Source organism: Calidris pugnax, unplaced genomic scaffold (genome assembly GCF_001431845.1).
Source record: "Calidris pugnax isolate Ruff unplaced genomic scaffold, ASM143184v1 scaffold298, whole genome shotgun sequence".
Lineage (NCBI taxonomy): Eukaryota > Metazoa > Chordata > Aves > Charadriiformes > Scolopacidae > Calidris > Calidris pugnax.
This window is the reverse complement of record NW_015091152.1, coordinates 225,605-240,062: the sequence shown is the minus strand read 5'-3', so window position 1 is coordinate 240,062 and position 14,458 is coordinate 225,605. Positions and strand designations below refer to the sequence as shown.

Below are 14,458 nucleotides of genomic sequence, written 5' to 3'. Positions count from 1 at the left end.
GCCCGGGTGTCGGTGCGGGCCGGTGAAAGCGGAGGGGAGGCCGGGTCGCGGCAGCTTATTTCACTCTCTTTGGCCGTGGCGGGGTGCGGCGGCGGTGGTGAGGGGGGGGGTCTCCCGGGCCTTTTAAACGCCGCACGCCGGGCTTCACCGCCGGGGCCGCGGAGTGGGGGGGAAGCGCTGGCCCACGGACAGCACAATGTCCTTTGTTCCGCCGCCGGGGCTGGCCCTTTAAGAGCCCCGACCAGGAAATGAGCTCGGGTTAACGCGGGGCACGGGAAGTCCGGGGCGGGGGAGGGGGCACCGCCGGTCCGTGTGTCCCCGGCCCCGCACACGGTGTGCCCCCCCCTCCCCCGTGACTGCAAGGCCTAAGGGACCCTGGAGGGAGGCGGGAGGTGCCCCCCTCCTCCCCCCAGCCCGGTGCCCCGGCGGAGGACCGGCGGCCGCGGGGGACCCCCTCCTGGCAGGCGGGGGAGCTGCCGGGGCTCCGCCGGGGGTTAGAGCCCGGAGCGGCCCGCACGGAGCTCAGCGCTGAGGTTTGGGGGGGGGCTGGGGGTATCACCCGCAAGGCGTGGGAGACGGGCTGTGTGTAAGGGGGGGTGAGTGTCCCCATCACGCTGTTGTCCTTCACCCTCCGGCTCCTGGAGCCACAGGAGAACGTGGGGGGAAAGGCAAAAGGCAAGTAAAATGACTCTCTGAGGCCCCTCTTTGCTAGCACACAGCTCATTACCTCAGCTGAGCAGAGAAATCCCATCCAGGGCCAGGGGGCAGGTTTGGGGAGGAGATACAGAGAGAGGTCTGGGCACTCATCTAGAAAGTTGCACTTTCTCTTGTTAAACTCCGAAGTTGACCAAGTGTGTGACCCTTGCAGGCAATTGCAGCCCCCTTTGGTAAAAAAAACTCCCTTGGTTTCCTGCATGTGAGCTAGGGCTGGTGGCAGTGACACAGGTAGGTCCAAGATGAGGGGTCTAAACTTACTACTGTGAGCAAAAAATCATTGTTGGTGTTGAGCAGTTAGGCATGTGTTTGTGTGTAGCGTGTGGCAGAGTTCAGCGTTGGATCTGGCTCCATACAATCAGAGGATTATTTTTTTTTTCCCCGAGGAATAGTGATCAGCTTTATGGCAAGAACAAAATGGAGTAACTTTCCAGTTCTTCTAATTTCCTCATGGAAGCAACATAACTATAACATCTCTCGATCCCAGTCTTTGGGGTTTTTTCGAGGCAGTTTGGGGTGGCCTGGCTGGCTTTGGAAGGCACCTGCTCTATGGTAAGCCCTGAGCGCGTTTCAGAGCCCCGTCCTGCCTGTACCCATGTCACCGAGAGGCAGAACCACCTCTGGAGCCTGCTGTAAGGATGCTGTGCGTTGGGATACGATAAGCTCCCACCAAGTGCTTCAGTGCTGCTGAAAATAGCAAAGGAGAGGGAATCCGACCACGGCATTTGAAGCAAGCCTTAGCTCACGTTACGTGGCGTCTGCTTAACCGTGGCGTGCTCGCATCGAACACAGTGCTGCTTCACCTGCCTGGCCAAGAGGTGAAACTGTTGGAATTTTCCGATAGGCGTCCCTTGGTGGGCTACCATGGGCTGTTTTGCAAACCAGGACCAGTTCCCCACAGCCTCCTACGGCTTTGTTTTGGCCAGTCCCTGAAACTAAACAAGGAAGAGAGAGGGAAGGTACTGTTCCCTCTCAGCCTAGCAACCAATGACCCTTTTTTAATAAAGGGCCAACTCAATAATAAAGGATTTGTATCTACCCGTCCTCCCTCAGCGTGGCTGAACTGCTGGTTGTTGCATGTCTGATGCTGTTACAATGCTGCTCTCTCCCCTATTATTCTCTCTGCCTCATCACGGTGACATTTTCCCTTTCTACCTGCATGATCTCCTCTGGCTTTCCCCAAGTGCTGAGTCATTATTCTGTCTCATGGCAAGTTGAGGGGTTTTGTGATTCCTAATATTAAATGTGGAAATTAGAGATGGAAAAGACCTGTTAGGTCATCTGCTCCGCTCCCCTGATGGTAGAGGATTTACAGCACATGCTTGATTGATCTGCCCACTTTTGTTTTAACTGCCTCAGGTAATGGGGCTTCCACCTCTTTCTTCCCGAGACTATTTCACGGTCCAATAAGTACCATGGTCAGGAAGATATTTGGCCTATATTTTCATTTGTCCAGTTTCACCCAATTACTCCTGTTTATAACTACATGTTGTACTCCCCTAAACCATTTTTCTCCTCTCTGGCCGTTTGTGCCTTGCATCTTTGCACCCAGGCACCGCTTCTTTTCCTAGCCATTACCATTCACTCTTTCTGTCTCCTTTCATTGATCAGTCCTTGCAGCCACTCTATCATTGCAGTTGGTCTTCTGTGATTCCCATCCAATTGGTCATCATCTTCTCACTCCACACGTGCCCGCATTTAGGGACAAGTATCTGCCTGATCCTTTGTGATTGCAGCCAAAACCCTATCAAAGTTTAGCTTGACTCCAAGTTCCCTCAGAAGTTTGTACAACATTTGTCACCTGCCGTCGCCCTGAATCACATCTGGTCTTGTTACTCCTCAGTGTTCTCTCTTGCAGTGCCACTGTAATCTGTTTTTCTCCGTAGAGATTGTGGTGAAGCTATGTGTCCCGAGTCTCATTTTTCCATCTGGAGTTGTCACATCTGTTCTTTCTGGGGTCCCTGATATCTGCTGTTCTGCTTTGATTAACAGCCCTTGCAAACACAGGCCTTGATCCACCTTGGCAGGCTCTCAGCCTCTCGGTACGAATGGGTGCAAGTGTCTGTCCAAGATCACAACCTGGTTTAGAGCTGTTCTCTTCCAGCTCCTTCTGTTCTTTTTTCCCATTGTTACTCCACTGGATGGGAGTGCGGTGGATGGTAACAAGGACGGGTAGAGAGAGAAATGGTGAACGTGTAGAGAAGGCCACAGGGGTGAGCGCAGCACCTCTCCAGCCTGAGCGGGCGTGAGTGCAGCACCTTTCCAGCACTTCTCCAGTCAATCCCATTGAAGCTGCTGTAAGAAAGCTGGGGAAGGAAACGTGGCTTGGACAAAACACACACCACACCACCCTGTGGTCTGCCCGTACCTCCAGAAGCAAATACGTCTCAACTGTGCTAGCCAGATGCTAGATGGAGAGCATCTTTGAATGAGAAGGGCCATACTCCTTGTACTGTGTTAGGGTTTCGTTCTGCCCTTGTTTCTCTGACCTGATTTCCCGCAGTTCCTCTTGTTAGTCACATCTCTTGAGACCTCAGACTAGGTGGTCCTAGCTGCTGCTCTTGCAGGAGACGGAAAATGCTACCGAATCTCCCGGTGAGCAGGATGGCCGTGGGTTGCAGGGCAGTTGCTCTGAAAATGTGAGGAGAAAGCTTCTCCAGCTGTCAGCTCCCCTTTAGCTCCGCTCCGCGTGGAGATTGCACAGAGCGGAAAGGAAGTCCATTAGCTCATATTAAACCTTGAACAGGCTCCCAGTTAGCTTCCTTCCCTCTCACCTAGAGGCTACTGCTTAGCTTATCTTCAGGGAGCACCCTTTAGTTAAAAGCAGGATTTATGATCCCACGGAGCTACCCTTTCATTGACACCCCAGCCAGAAATCCCCTAACTTTTTGCTCGGATAGGTGGCAGCAGCACTAATTCAGGCAAAACCCGTAACCGTACTCTGACCTATGAAGCGAGGCCAAGGTCCTGCCTCGCTCGGGGCCTTCCCAGGAAAGGGAGGTGGGTGGCATGTTGGGGAACAGCTGTGGGATGGGAGAAAACCCATAGGCAGAAGTATGGTCTTTCTCCTTGTTGTGAAAGTCTGGCTTTGGGTGCTCGTCTTTTCTGGTCTAGAGTTTGTCACTGAAAACAGCGAGCCCTGAAGAAAAGGAGGCAAACCAACATTTCATTGTGATTTTTCATTTTCTGTCCCCAGCGGTGCATCTGCATACCAGCTTCCATCAGTTCTCTGTCACCTGGGCCTCTTCTACAGCCATGAAACTCCCAATGTCTTTCTACCCACACCTTCTCAACAGCTGGGCTAATTTTTTTCATATGTCCCCAGAGAATGCTGGAGCCTTTTTTCCCAAAGGAGTTAGGCACTTGGGAACCTACATCCAGTCAAAAGCCAAGGTTTTCATTTCTTGGTTTGTGTACTGGTGTTCTGGTTTCAGCAGTGTAGAGCAGTACCTCAGACGTTTGCAATAGTGGTTGACTTCACCTCACTTTTATTAAGGAGACTTTGTTAATGGTGGTGTTTTTGCTTTCCTCTTTATACTGGAGAAAGCGCTTGTTAGTTCCCAGTGCCCAGTTATCATTAACTCATCCTACTGTTTCTCCACCGTTATCTTTTCCTTCCCGTTATCTGTCCCCAGCACAACTTAACTGACTCACTTATTCAGTGCTCGCCTCTTTGCTTCATTTGAATTACTAGTTTTATTTTTGTCTTCCAGTGTTTGGGCAGATGATACAAATAGTCACTTGATGTGACTTAATGGGTCTGCTGACGTTACCGAGTCTCCACAGAGATGACTCTTCCAGATTGAGGGACAGGATCAAGCTCTTAAGGAACAAAATGCAGTAGGAGACAGCAGTAAATTCCAAGAACATGCAAGGCTACATTGAGGGCAGCATACAACAGAGCTTTTGGTCCTGAGGACTCACCAGGAAATCCATGAGAGCTGGTGCACAGAGGTTCTGTGGTAGTGATCCCTGTTGCACATTTAGCACTACGGTTCTTTTCCCCTTACCAAATTGGTTTCTGGAACCGAATTGCATTTTATGGCCCTAGTGAGCATTGGTCTTGCTGCTTCTCATCATTATCAACAAGATTAACTTTCACTAAGTATTCTCAGGCAAGTCCTTTTTCCAAGATTCAGCTAGGTTAATGCTTTTTGTGGTACAAGTCCCAAATCCTTGGCTTTTTAGGAATATATATGAAATTCAGTCTGAGGTGTTAGAGTGAGAAATGCTATATCCATATTATTTGCATTCTTGTTTGTTCCCCTAAGAGCCTAATCTTCTTGTGAGATTCAGTGGTCTCCTATATGCTCAGGGCTGGCTCTATGAATAGGATTTGCACCAGTATAATGATTTTGGTAAAAGGTTTGTTTGGGTTGTGGTTGTTTTGTTGTTGTTTTTTTTTTTTAAAATCAAAATAGCAATGCTAGCACATTCCCTAAAGCTGCAGACATTTTGATATAAAGATGCTTACATAGGCACTCATATAGCTTTCCCATTTCAGAAACCCACAACAGTCAAATGGAAATGCAAAACTCCTTGTATGACACCTATTCATCCAGCAGTAAATATACATGAAAAAATAACCCTGAACATGCTTGATGCTCTAAGGTATGTCATCCTCACACATCGTCATATACGGATTGTTTTGAATCATTTAGTATATTGCTTGTGTAAATAAGATAAATGCTTTTCTACTGCTGTAAGTGGGACTATTCCGTTAGGAGAAAGGGGAAGGGGGATTGAGGACTGTACCGATTTAACTCCTCCTCATTGTTCAAAGCAGTGTCTTTTGAGAGGCAAGCTTAGAGTCATGTTTGAGAAGCAGACTTCATTGCACAAGTCACTGCTTAGGCACACGTTGGCAGTGCTACTCCTGGTACACACTTTCATGTTGCAGCATGTAAAAATGAGGCAGTGAGTGGCCCTGGCAGAGCTCCTGAGCGCACCAACTCCAGCGACAACAACCTGGCGACAGCTAAACCTGACTATCAAGTTGAGTGGGACCACGGGACCTGTGTGGGACCACAGGCCCCTCTCAGACCACTCTGGAGCAACACTGTGGCACCACGAGGCTGTTGCAGCCAAGTCCTTTTCTACCTCTTCTAGTGTTCTGCTTATGGTAGGGTGCCACAAAGGAAAGTTTCCAGGGCTAGCACCCTGTAAACATGCCCCATCCCACAGTGCTGTGCCGTGCAGGTCACAGCACACCCTCCTTTGGCTGCCTTTAGCACGGTGAAAAGGCACAAGGAATATATCGTCTGTGTGTCTGTGTGTGTGTGCCTTCCTGTGTTTAAAGCCAGCACAGTTCCCCTCGCTGTGGTGCAAGCAGATGGAGACTGGCAGGGTTACCTTAAACTGGAACCTTGTGGTTCCTCAAAGCCACAGATGCAGCTTCTCCCCTCATGCCCCATCCCTGGAGGGGTTCAAGGCCAGGCTGGATGGGGCTTTGAGCAACCTGCTCTGGTGGGAGGTGTCCCTGCCCAGGGCAGAGGGGTTGGAACTTGATGATCTTTAAGGTCCCTTCCAACTCTAACCATTCTATATGATTCTATGTTTGTAGCCCTCTTGCTCATCACCAAAGAAACAAGAGGCCTGGCCTGGTGTCCAGGTCCTTGCCCTGACCCTACAAAGTCTTCCCCCGACAGAATGTGTGGAAGGGCTGCCAGGCATGCAAGGACCAAGGAGTAAAAGCAGGGGAGCTCTGCCTGTGTCTGGAGATGGGCAAGGCCAGGCAGGCTGTGTCAGAGGCTCTCAGGAGGAGGGAGAGCGGCTCCTGAGTCTGGAAGGGCTGAGAGGAACGGAGGAAAGTCTTCTGGGGGAAGATCAGTAGCATGGAGCTGTAGAGGAGCTGGGGTAAGAGGCTGGCCCGTACAGGGTGAAACCTTCCTGCTCGACCTACTTTATCAGGGGTGGTTGTTTAAATGGAATTTAAATCTCTGCAGATATGTGAGGAACTTCCCGGCATCACCCGAAGACAGGCAGTGACAGGGGCAGGGCTATGCCAGTCAAACATGTGCACAGCCAGAGCCAGGATCAAGGTCCTCGATGGCACAGAGAGATTGCTGGGGACGTGGGCTCATTTCTTGAGCAGGTGAGGCTCTGCAGGGTGCGCAAAACCACCAGTAAATGAGGGAAAGCAAAAAAGGTTACCAAAAATAGGATTTTTGGAAGACAATTCTGCAAAGCGCTAGATCCCCAGCTACTAATTTCAGACATAAGCTATACCTTCATTCTTTGTTCTTGCCTAGTTCAGAACAGTGAAGTGCATGTCAATATTGACATCCTCAGGAGGTAAAAATAAAGAGTTAGTTAGTTACCTCTCACCCCAAAATCACAAGATTTTGAGGGCAAAAAGTATTTCCAAAAATTATGTACATTTTGTGTGTCTGCATTTTCTTATCTTGCCTCTGGACTTTGTCATGTAAAGTACAAGTTTTCAAACTTTTTCCCCAAATTTTGAATGCCAGAAAAATTCTTTCTTCTCTTTCCTTCCTTCCTTCTTTTCTTCTTTCTTTCCTTTTTTATTTTTCTCTCTCCTTCCCTCCCTCCCTTCTTGCCTTCCCACCTGCCTCCCTATTTTGTATGTAATTATATGATTCAGACCAGGAAACTTAAGGAGTAATAAGGTATATGATGAAACTCAAGGTAAAAGTCAAAAAACTCATCAAGCTATTTCTGCTGTGTTTTTAACAAAAGTAAACAAATAATAGAAGCTGAAGGGGCAGAGCTCAAATTCTTTGTTGAGTAAATCCAAATAGATTTACATTTTGCATGTAATATGGTTGGTTTTTACTTCTCCAGTTCACTCACCTCTGCTGCAGAGGTGAAGCAAACTTCTCTCAAAACCCAGTTCTCCCTATTAGTAATATGTTCACAAGCTTCCCTTCCCTCTTCCTTTTTCAGCATCATTTTCTCCACAGGGTGACAGGATTACAGCTGTCGTGCCCGTTCCGAGTTGCGGCGCACACTCTGTCATCCATGTCATCGTAACTCTATATCTTGCTGGCAGTAAAAGAGTGACACAAATTGTTTTCCTGCCAGATCAACATTGTCTAGTAGATTTAATGCTCATAATCTAATGTGAGGAATAACGTTATATGAGCAGCAGCAGTCAATCTGCTTACAAGGATGGCCTGGTATTGCTGGGGAAAAAAACCTTGGGTACCGCTGCTCCAAGCCTGTGGAAACTCAGCACCTTTCTGCCCAGTTCTGCACCCTCCAGGGTAGGGGCTTACAGCAGCATGACCACGCAGCTGCAAAGCCAGTGGGCTGAAATGGAAACTCAGGCTCAGAAATGGAAAAGGAAAGGGAAAAGGAAAAGGAAATTCGGCTCAAGGCTGAGCGAGAGTAGTGCATGCTCAGCAAACGGCAGAATGAAATCCCAGTAAATAAATAAAAAAAAAGCAGTGTGAGTACAGCTTGTTGCACGGAATTGTGATTTATCTGCTTTTATTTTCAATAGTTCCAGTGGCATCATGATGTAGGATTTTTATAGGCTATTAAATCATGCCTGACGTTTATGGATATAGTTTAGAGTGCATGCATTATGGATAGGCAGTAGCCTCTCCGTAGCTGAGCAGCAAATAGTTTCCACTCACAGGTCTTACTCCATCCTCACAACCGTTAGCTCAGGACCCACCCAATACGCCACAAAGACAAAGATTTTGGTCAATAATACGCAAAATAAACAACTTCATTATTCCCATTGAGTTTTACAGGTCATTCAGATTGCCCTGATCTGAAGGTGCCTTTATTTCTGCTGTGTCTTCCCTTTCCAAAAAGCAGGCCGGCATTCAGAAGGGTTAACAGCAGCTTCTTCAGGCGCTGCCTATTCTGCGATCTCCATCACCGCAAACAGATCGCCCTCTCACAGGAAAGAGGTCGTAATCAGCCCAAGTTGCTGACGATTTTTTTTTTTGGTGCACGTAGGGAGTGGCATAATTAAGACCGGAAATTCGAGCTGACCCCAATATTAGCTTGGGAGATGGCTGAGAAGAGGCGCAGAGGTGGGTGGACCTGGGTGCCAAAGCCTGACCTTATTGGGGCCAACTCTACACAGGTCTCTGGTGGCCACAGAGGGTCCCCAGACCCTTCCTCTGGATTTCAGGTTGAGCACTGTTCTTGGCAACATCAGCCCCAGTGGTTTTTGTGTCTTTTTTCTGTGCAACGAGCAGGGGCAGTAGCTGAGGATGCTTCTGCTCCTACTTAGTGTTGGGCGTGGGTGGTGCTGGAGAACCAGACTGTTGAGCCCCCATGTACATGCATGAAAGGACGGAAGCATTGACCTCTGGATTGTTCCTCACTGCCTTACGCTGTCCTCACAACCTGTGGTTTGTCACTCCAACAGTGGTGGGATGGCAGCATCACCGTCATCCATGGTGGATGGCACCACCCAACACATGGGCTACCACCCAACACATGGGCTACCGCCTCTTCCCACCCTCACTTGTGGTCAGCATCTCACTAGACAGACCTGAGGAAAGTGGGGGCTACGTCTTGGGCTCTGCCAGGTGAGATAGGCTGAGAGGGCAACCAGGAAGGAGGAGTCCCAAGAACAGGGAGGGCAGCTTGGACAGGTCCTGTCAGCCATAGCAGAGGGAAAGGGAAGAGCGAGGCAATGGATGAGGATGGAAAGTGCAGTCAAGAGGAGAGGAGGACTGTGATCTCGGCTCGGGAGAGGCCTCACCAGCCATTTCAGGGGGAGAGAGGGGGACATAGTGATGAGAGGAGCAGCTGGATAGGTGCCCTTGACTGGAGGGGAATCCAGCCTGTTATCCAGGGAGAATGGCCCACAGCCAGGAGACTCCTCTGTGTCAGAGGACTATGGTGCAGGGCCTTTGTGACCAGAAGGAGGGAAGGCTTTGGTTGCCCGGGGAAGACAGTTTTATATGCCAGGGCCTGAACTAAGTGCAGATTGCAGTGGTCACAGCTACCACCATGAGAGATAAAGCCACATTTAACTCTTAGATAGCATCTTACTAGTGGTAATTAAGTTTTTACAACACCCCTGTGAGGTAAGTGTGTCATTATCGCTCCTATTTTAAAGGTAGGAGAGGAGAGAGGCCGAGCAGCTTGCCAGGGGCCAGGGGGTGAGTCAGTGGCGGTGCCGCCATCGCCAACCAGGAGCTCCTGGTTCCCATCCCAGCCCAGCAACCGCAGAGGCACGGCGGCCTCCCTGCCGAGAGATGGAAGCGAGCTGGTTTCTCAAGCACTTTGATGAGAGAAGGAAGGTTAGGAATAGCCTCTGGCTCTTTCCAGAGAAAGTGTCAGGGCTGAGGGAGAATTTCGGAGGAGGAGAGCGGGAAAGGAGGAGGAGGTGAGCAGGTCAAGGGAGGTCATCCTGCCCCTCTGCTCTGCCCTGGTGAGGCCCCATCTGGAGCACTGGGTCCAGTTCTGGGCTCCCCAGTTCAAGAAGGACAGGGAACTGCTGGAGAGGGGACAGCACAGGGCCACAAAGATGATTAAGGGCCTGGAGCAACTCTCTTATGAAGAGAGGCTGAGGAACTTGGGTCTTTTTAGTCTGGAGAAGAGAAGGCTGAGGGGGGATCTGATCAATACTTATAAATACTTAAAGGGAGGGAGTCAGGAGGACTGGGCTGGTCTTTTCTCAATGGTGCCCAGTGACAGGACAAGAGGAAATGGGCACAAACTTGAGTATAAGAAGTTCCACCTAAACATGAGGAGGAACTTCTTTACTGTGACAGTGGTAGAGCACTGGAACAGTCTGCCCCGGGAGGTGGTGGAGTCTCCTTCTCTGGAGACATTCAAAACCCGCCTGGACACGTTCCTGTGCAACCTGCTCTAGGTAGACCCACTCCAGTGGGGGGGTTGGACTTGATGATCTCCAGAGGTCCCTTCCAACCCCATATGATTCTATGATTCTATGAAAGGGGGTGGTGGTGGAGTAACTATTGATACGAGTGGCTCCGAAGGGAAGGCAGCCAACAAACCAGGGGAGGACAATGGGTCGACAGAGAAGGTAGATTTTCTTGAGAGAGGCCTCAGGGAGAGGAGGAGGGAAGCAGCAGGATAGGAAAGAGCAACAAGGGGATGGGGAAGGAGAAAAAAATCCAAGGAGAGTGTGCATGGCTGCGTTTGAGAGCTGTTGTGTTAGGAGGTAGACAAAGAAATGCCACCGAGCGTGGGGCCTTACAGTGCCTGAGCTATTATAACCATGCTATTGCCCCTTGCACAGCAGCTGGAGACCTCACAGAATCACAGACTCTTCTAGGTTGGAAGGGACCTTAAAGATCATCTTGTCTGACCATCAATCAAATTTTGACAAAAATAGACACCCACACAACAAACAAAAAGCAACACCATCATTAAACCATACCTCCCAGCACTACATCAACCTGTCTTTTGAACACCTCCAGGGATGGTGCCTCAACCACCTCCCTGGGCAGCCCATTCCAATGGCTGAGAACCCTTTCGGTGAAAAAATTTTTCCTAATATCCAGCCTGATCCTCCCCTGGCGTAACTTGAGGCCATTTCCTCTCGTCCTGTCGCCTGTGACTTGGAGCCCTCCTCAGATCTAGGCAAGGGTCACTACCTCCATTTCACCTACAGGAGAACCGAGGCAAGGAGCAGCAAACCCACATGCCCATGGTCACACAGCAAGGCCAACACGTTATCCTAGTTTAAACTATTACAACAAATGCAACTTGAAATAGGAGTGGAGCAGACAGGGACACACGTTTGCCAGTAGCATAGGAGAGAAAAAGAGATGAGTTGAGTGATGTCAGCAGCCAAAATCTATTTTTTATAGCTTTGGACTACATAATGCCAAGTAAAATCACAGGTGGGGGCTGTGAGATAGGGATCCTCTGTGCTTTAAGCTACAAGCCAGGGAACACCAACAGGCAGACATGCCGATATATGTACACGTGGGCAAACAGGCGTGCACACAATAGCCCTGATGCTGGTGTTGGTGTGGTCTGTGCCTTTAGACAAGTTATTTCCTCAGTTTTCCTCCTTTCAGCAGAATTAAAGTAACAATTCTTACCTACAAAATGGAGACACACCTATATTCCAGGAGACTTTCACAAGGCCAGGTAGGTTTCCAAAGTGCTCAAGATCCTTGTCTGGAAGCTGCACATGTCCACCATCCTGGTGGGGTCATTTGTTTGTGGTCGTTATGTGCCACAGGGCAGAAACGATACCGATATATGTACACGTGGGCAAACAGGCGTGCACACAATAGCCCTGACGCTGGTGTTGGTGTGGTCTGTGCCTTTAGACAAGTTATTTCCTCAGTTTTCCTCCTTTCAGCAGAATTAAGGTAACAATTCTTACCTACAAAATGGAGACACACCTATATTCCAGGAGACTTTCACAAGGCCAGGTAGGTTTCCAAAGTGCTCAAGATCCTTGTCTGGAAGCTGCACATGTCCACCATCCTGGTGGGGTCATTTGTTTGTGGTCGTTATGTGCCACAGGGCAGAAACGATATGTCTGACAGCCTGTGGCTGCCACACCAGAAGGAACGTCATCTGGAAAAGCAGAACCTCAGAAAATAGTCGCAAGTGTTGCTGGTGGATTGCAATGCCTGAGGTAGCATAGGAATTTTAGGGCCTAAGAAAGTGAGACGGTTCTGGAAAAGTTCCTTTTGATTTGAAAAACCACCTTTATTCACCTCTTCTTCCTCCTTTTCCTCACAAGAAATGAATAAGCCGCAGCTATTTTTATCTTAGCTTGAGAAGGGAAGAGGAGCATCCTCCAGTATAAAGTAAGAGGAGGAAACCAGGGTAACACATATGCTGAAGGAATTAGGAAAGAGCAGTGTAAAAGATAAGGCCTGGGTTTAGTAACACTCTTTTGGTATTGAAGTTTCCACCATTTATTCCAACTTCATCACCTCTTCTTCCTTAGCTCCTCAGGAGCATCAGAGACTCCCTCACCCCACCCCTCCTTCCTCCTGGTTGGAGGGACATGGCACTTCAGCTGTGCAGTGCTACCACCCTCTGGCCACCATCAACACCACAGGCCTCTATCTCAATCATCTGACTTGTACATCTTCTCTGTGAAATAAATGCTGCCTTTCCACCTACCCAGTAAAGAGAGACAGTGATTTATGGCATCTGATGCAGCTCTACACAACACCTGCTTTGGCCACTCGCTTTTGTAAAGAGATTTCATCTGGGTGAAGGATGCAAAGGTCAGCACTTCCAAATGTGGTGGTTCTCTGCTGGTCCAGCGCATGTGGCCAGTGGGTTAATTTCTTCATGATTCATTGTAAGGACCCACCATCTGTATTGGAATGGCGGCTAATTCCTACTTTGAGGATGTCTACTGTGCGATGAGACATTTTGGGTCATTTTGAGATTAAAATGTGAAAATGACACTTCCCATGGTACTCTGAGCAGGACACTTTATCTTTCAGCACCTGACCTGAACCTGGATGTTACCACAATTAACTCATTACTAGTTTTGATTGCACGGGCACGAGGATATTAAAATGCCAAGTTACTTAGCAGTCTGTCCATGCCATTCTGTACTGGCACTACCAACACTGACACTCCTTGGAGAGATATTTGTCAATGGAGGTGCCTTCTGCCTGTCAGAAGCTGCACTGAGACCACTAGCTCATTTCCCAAAGAGTAGCAAGAAGCGGTGTGAAGGACTGGAAGAGTAAAAAAGAGTTTGTCACCAAAGCCCAAAGTACCTGGAATATGAAAGTTATTTTGCGTACTGCTCCTATGTCAGACGACTGAACTTATTTTGCTGAAAAATTCCCAACTTTTCATATTTTATGCAGGAAACTATGCAATGAAAACAGACATAGAGAGAAAAACAGGCACAGAAGCGAAAAGGTCACTTCAAAATTCAAAGGGCATATTTCAGCATGCTGATATTTATTTTTTTTTGTGGAAAGCAAACCATCATTTTTTTTCAATCATTATGGGACAAGGAAGTGTGAGGAGCATAAGTGACAAAGTGCTTTCCTTCAGAATCGTACCAGCTTCAAAGGTCTTTAGGAGTGATGGAGGAACACTTTGGCCATGTCTGTTTGAAGGAGCAGTGAAAACATCCATTGTTCTGTTTCCTTTCCTTGTGACAGCCTCTCCTTACAGGTGACAGGTCTGCACACCCTTTCGTGCAAGTGTTGCAGATAAGGCTACAAGGAGGGATTCCACTGTCTAGTGCTCACTGGGACTTCACCCAAACTCCTTACTTGCTCTCCAAAATCTCTTTGAAGGCACTGTTAGGTTTGTGACAGCAGCATACAGGTGGGAGCCAAGTGGAAGCATACAGGGTCACACCTCAGTGACCCTGTAAAGAACTTGGTTCAGTAAGATGTCAGAAACGGACATTTCAATCAGGTAAGATTTTTGCTGCCCCCAATAATTCAGTGAAGCCTATATGTGGATTTTTCTATTGGCAGAGCAATTCACGCTGGAAGTGTTTTGGTTTGTTTGTTTGTTTTGTTTTCCCTGATGCAATAATATTATGGTACAACCTTTTGTGTAGACACCAATATTCCAATGAAAGTGTATCCATGGTGTATGGTCTACTTTTTGCCTGGTAACAGTTATAGAGGTGTTAGTATTATACACGTTTACAAATCCATATTAGAAGGTTAAACTACTGTCCCAAGGGCAGGAAAGTTAAGTCCTACAATTTCTTTGTCTAGACAACCCCTGAGTGCCAGGAATGCTATTTCACTCCTTTGGTTCAAAGTAGGAGGACTGTTTAAACCTCCATTGTATCTTATGAACAGGGTCTCCTTTGGTGGCAGTT

At 48.5% G+C, this 14,458-nt stretch overlaps 1 protein-coding gene across 1 annotated transcript in view; it reads right to left on the bottom strand.

Annotated features, from left to right (window-relative positions):
• The window catches only part of ETV6 (ets variant 6), a 186,363-nt gene that overhangs the window by 146,203 nt on the left and 25,702 nt on the right, over positions 1–14,458 (bottom strand). The window lies entirely within an intron of this gene.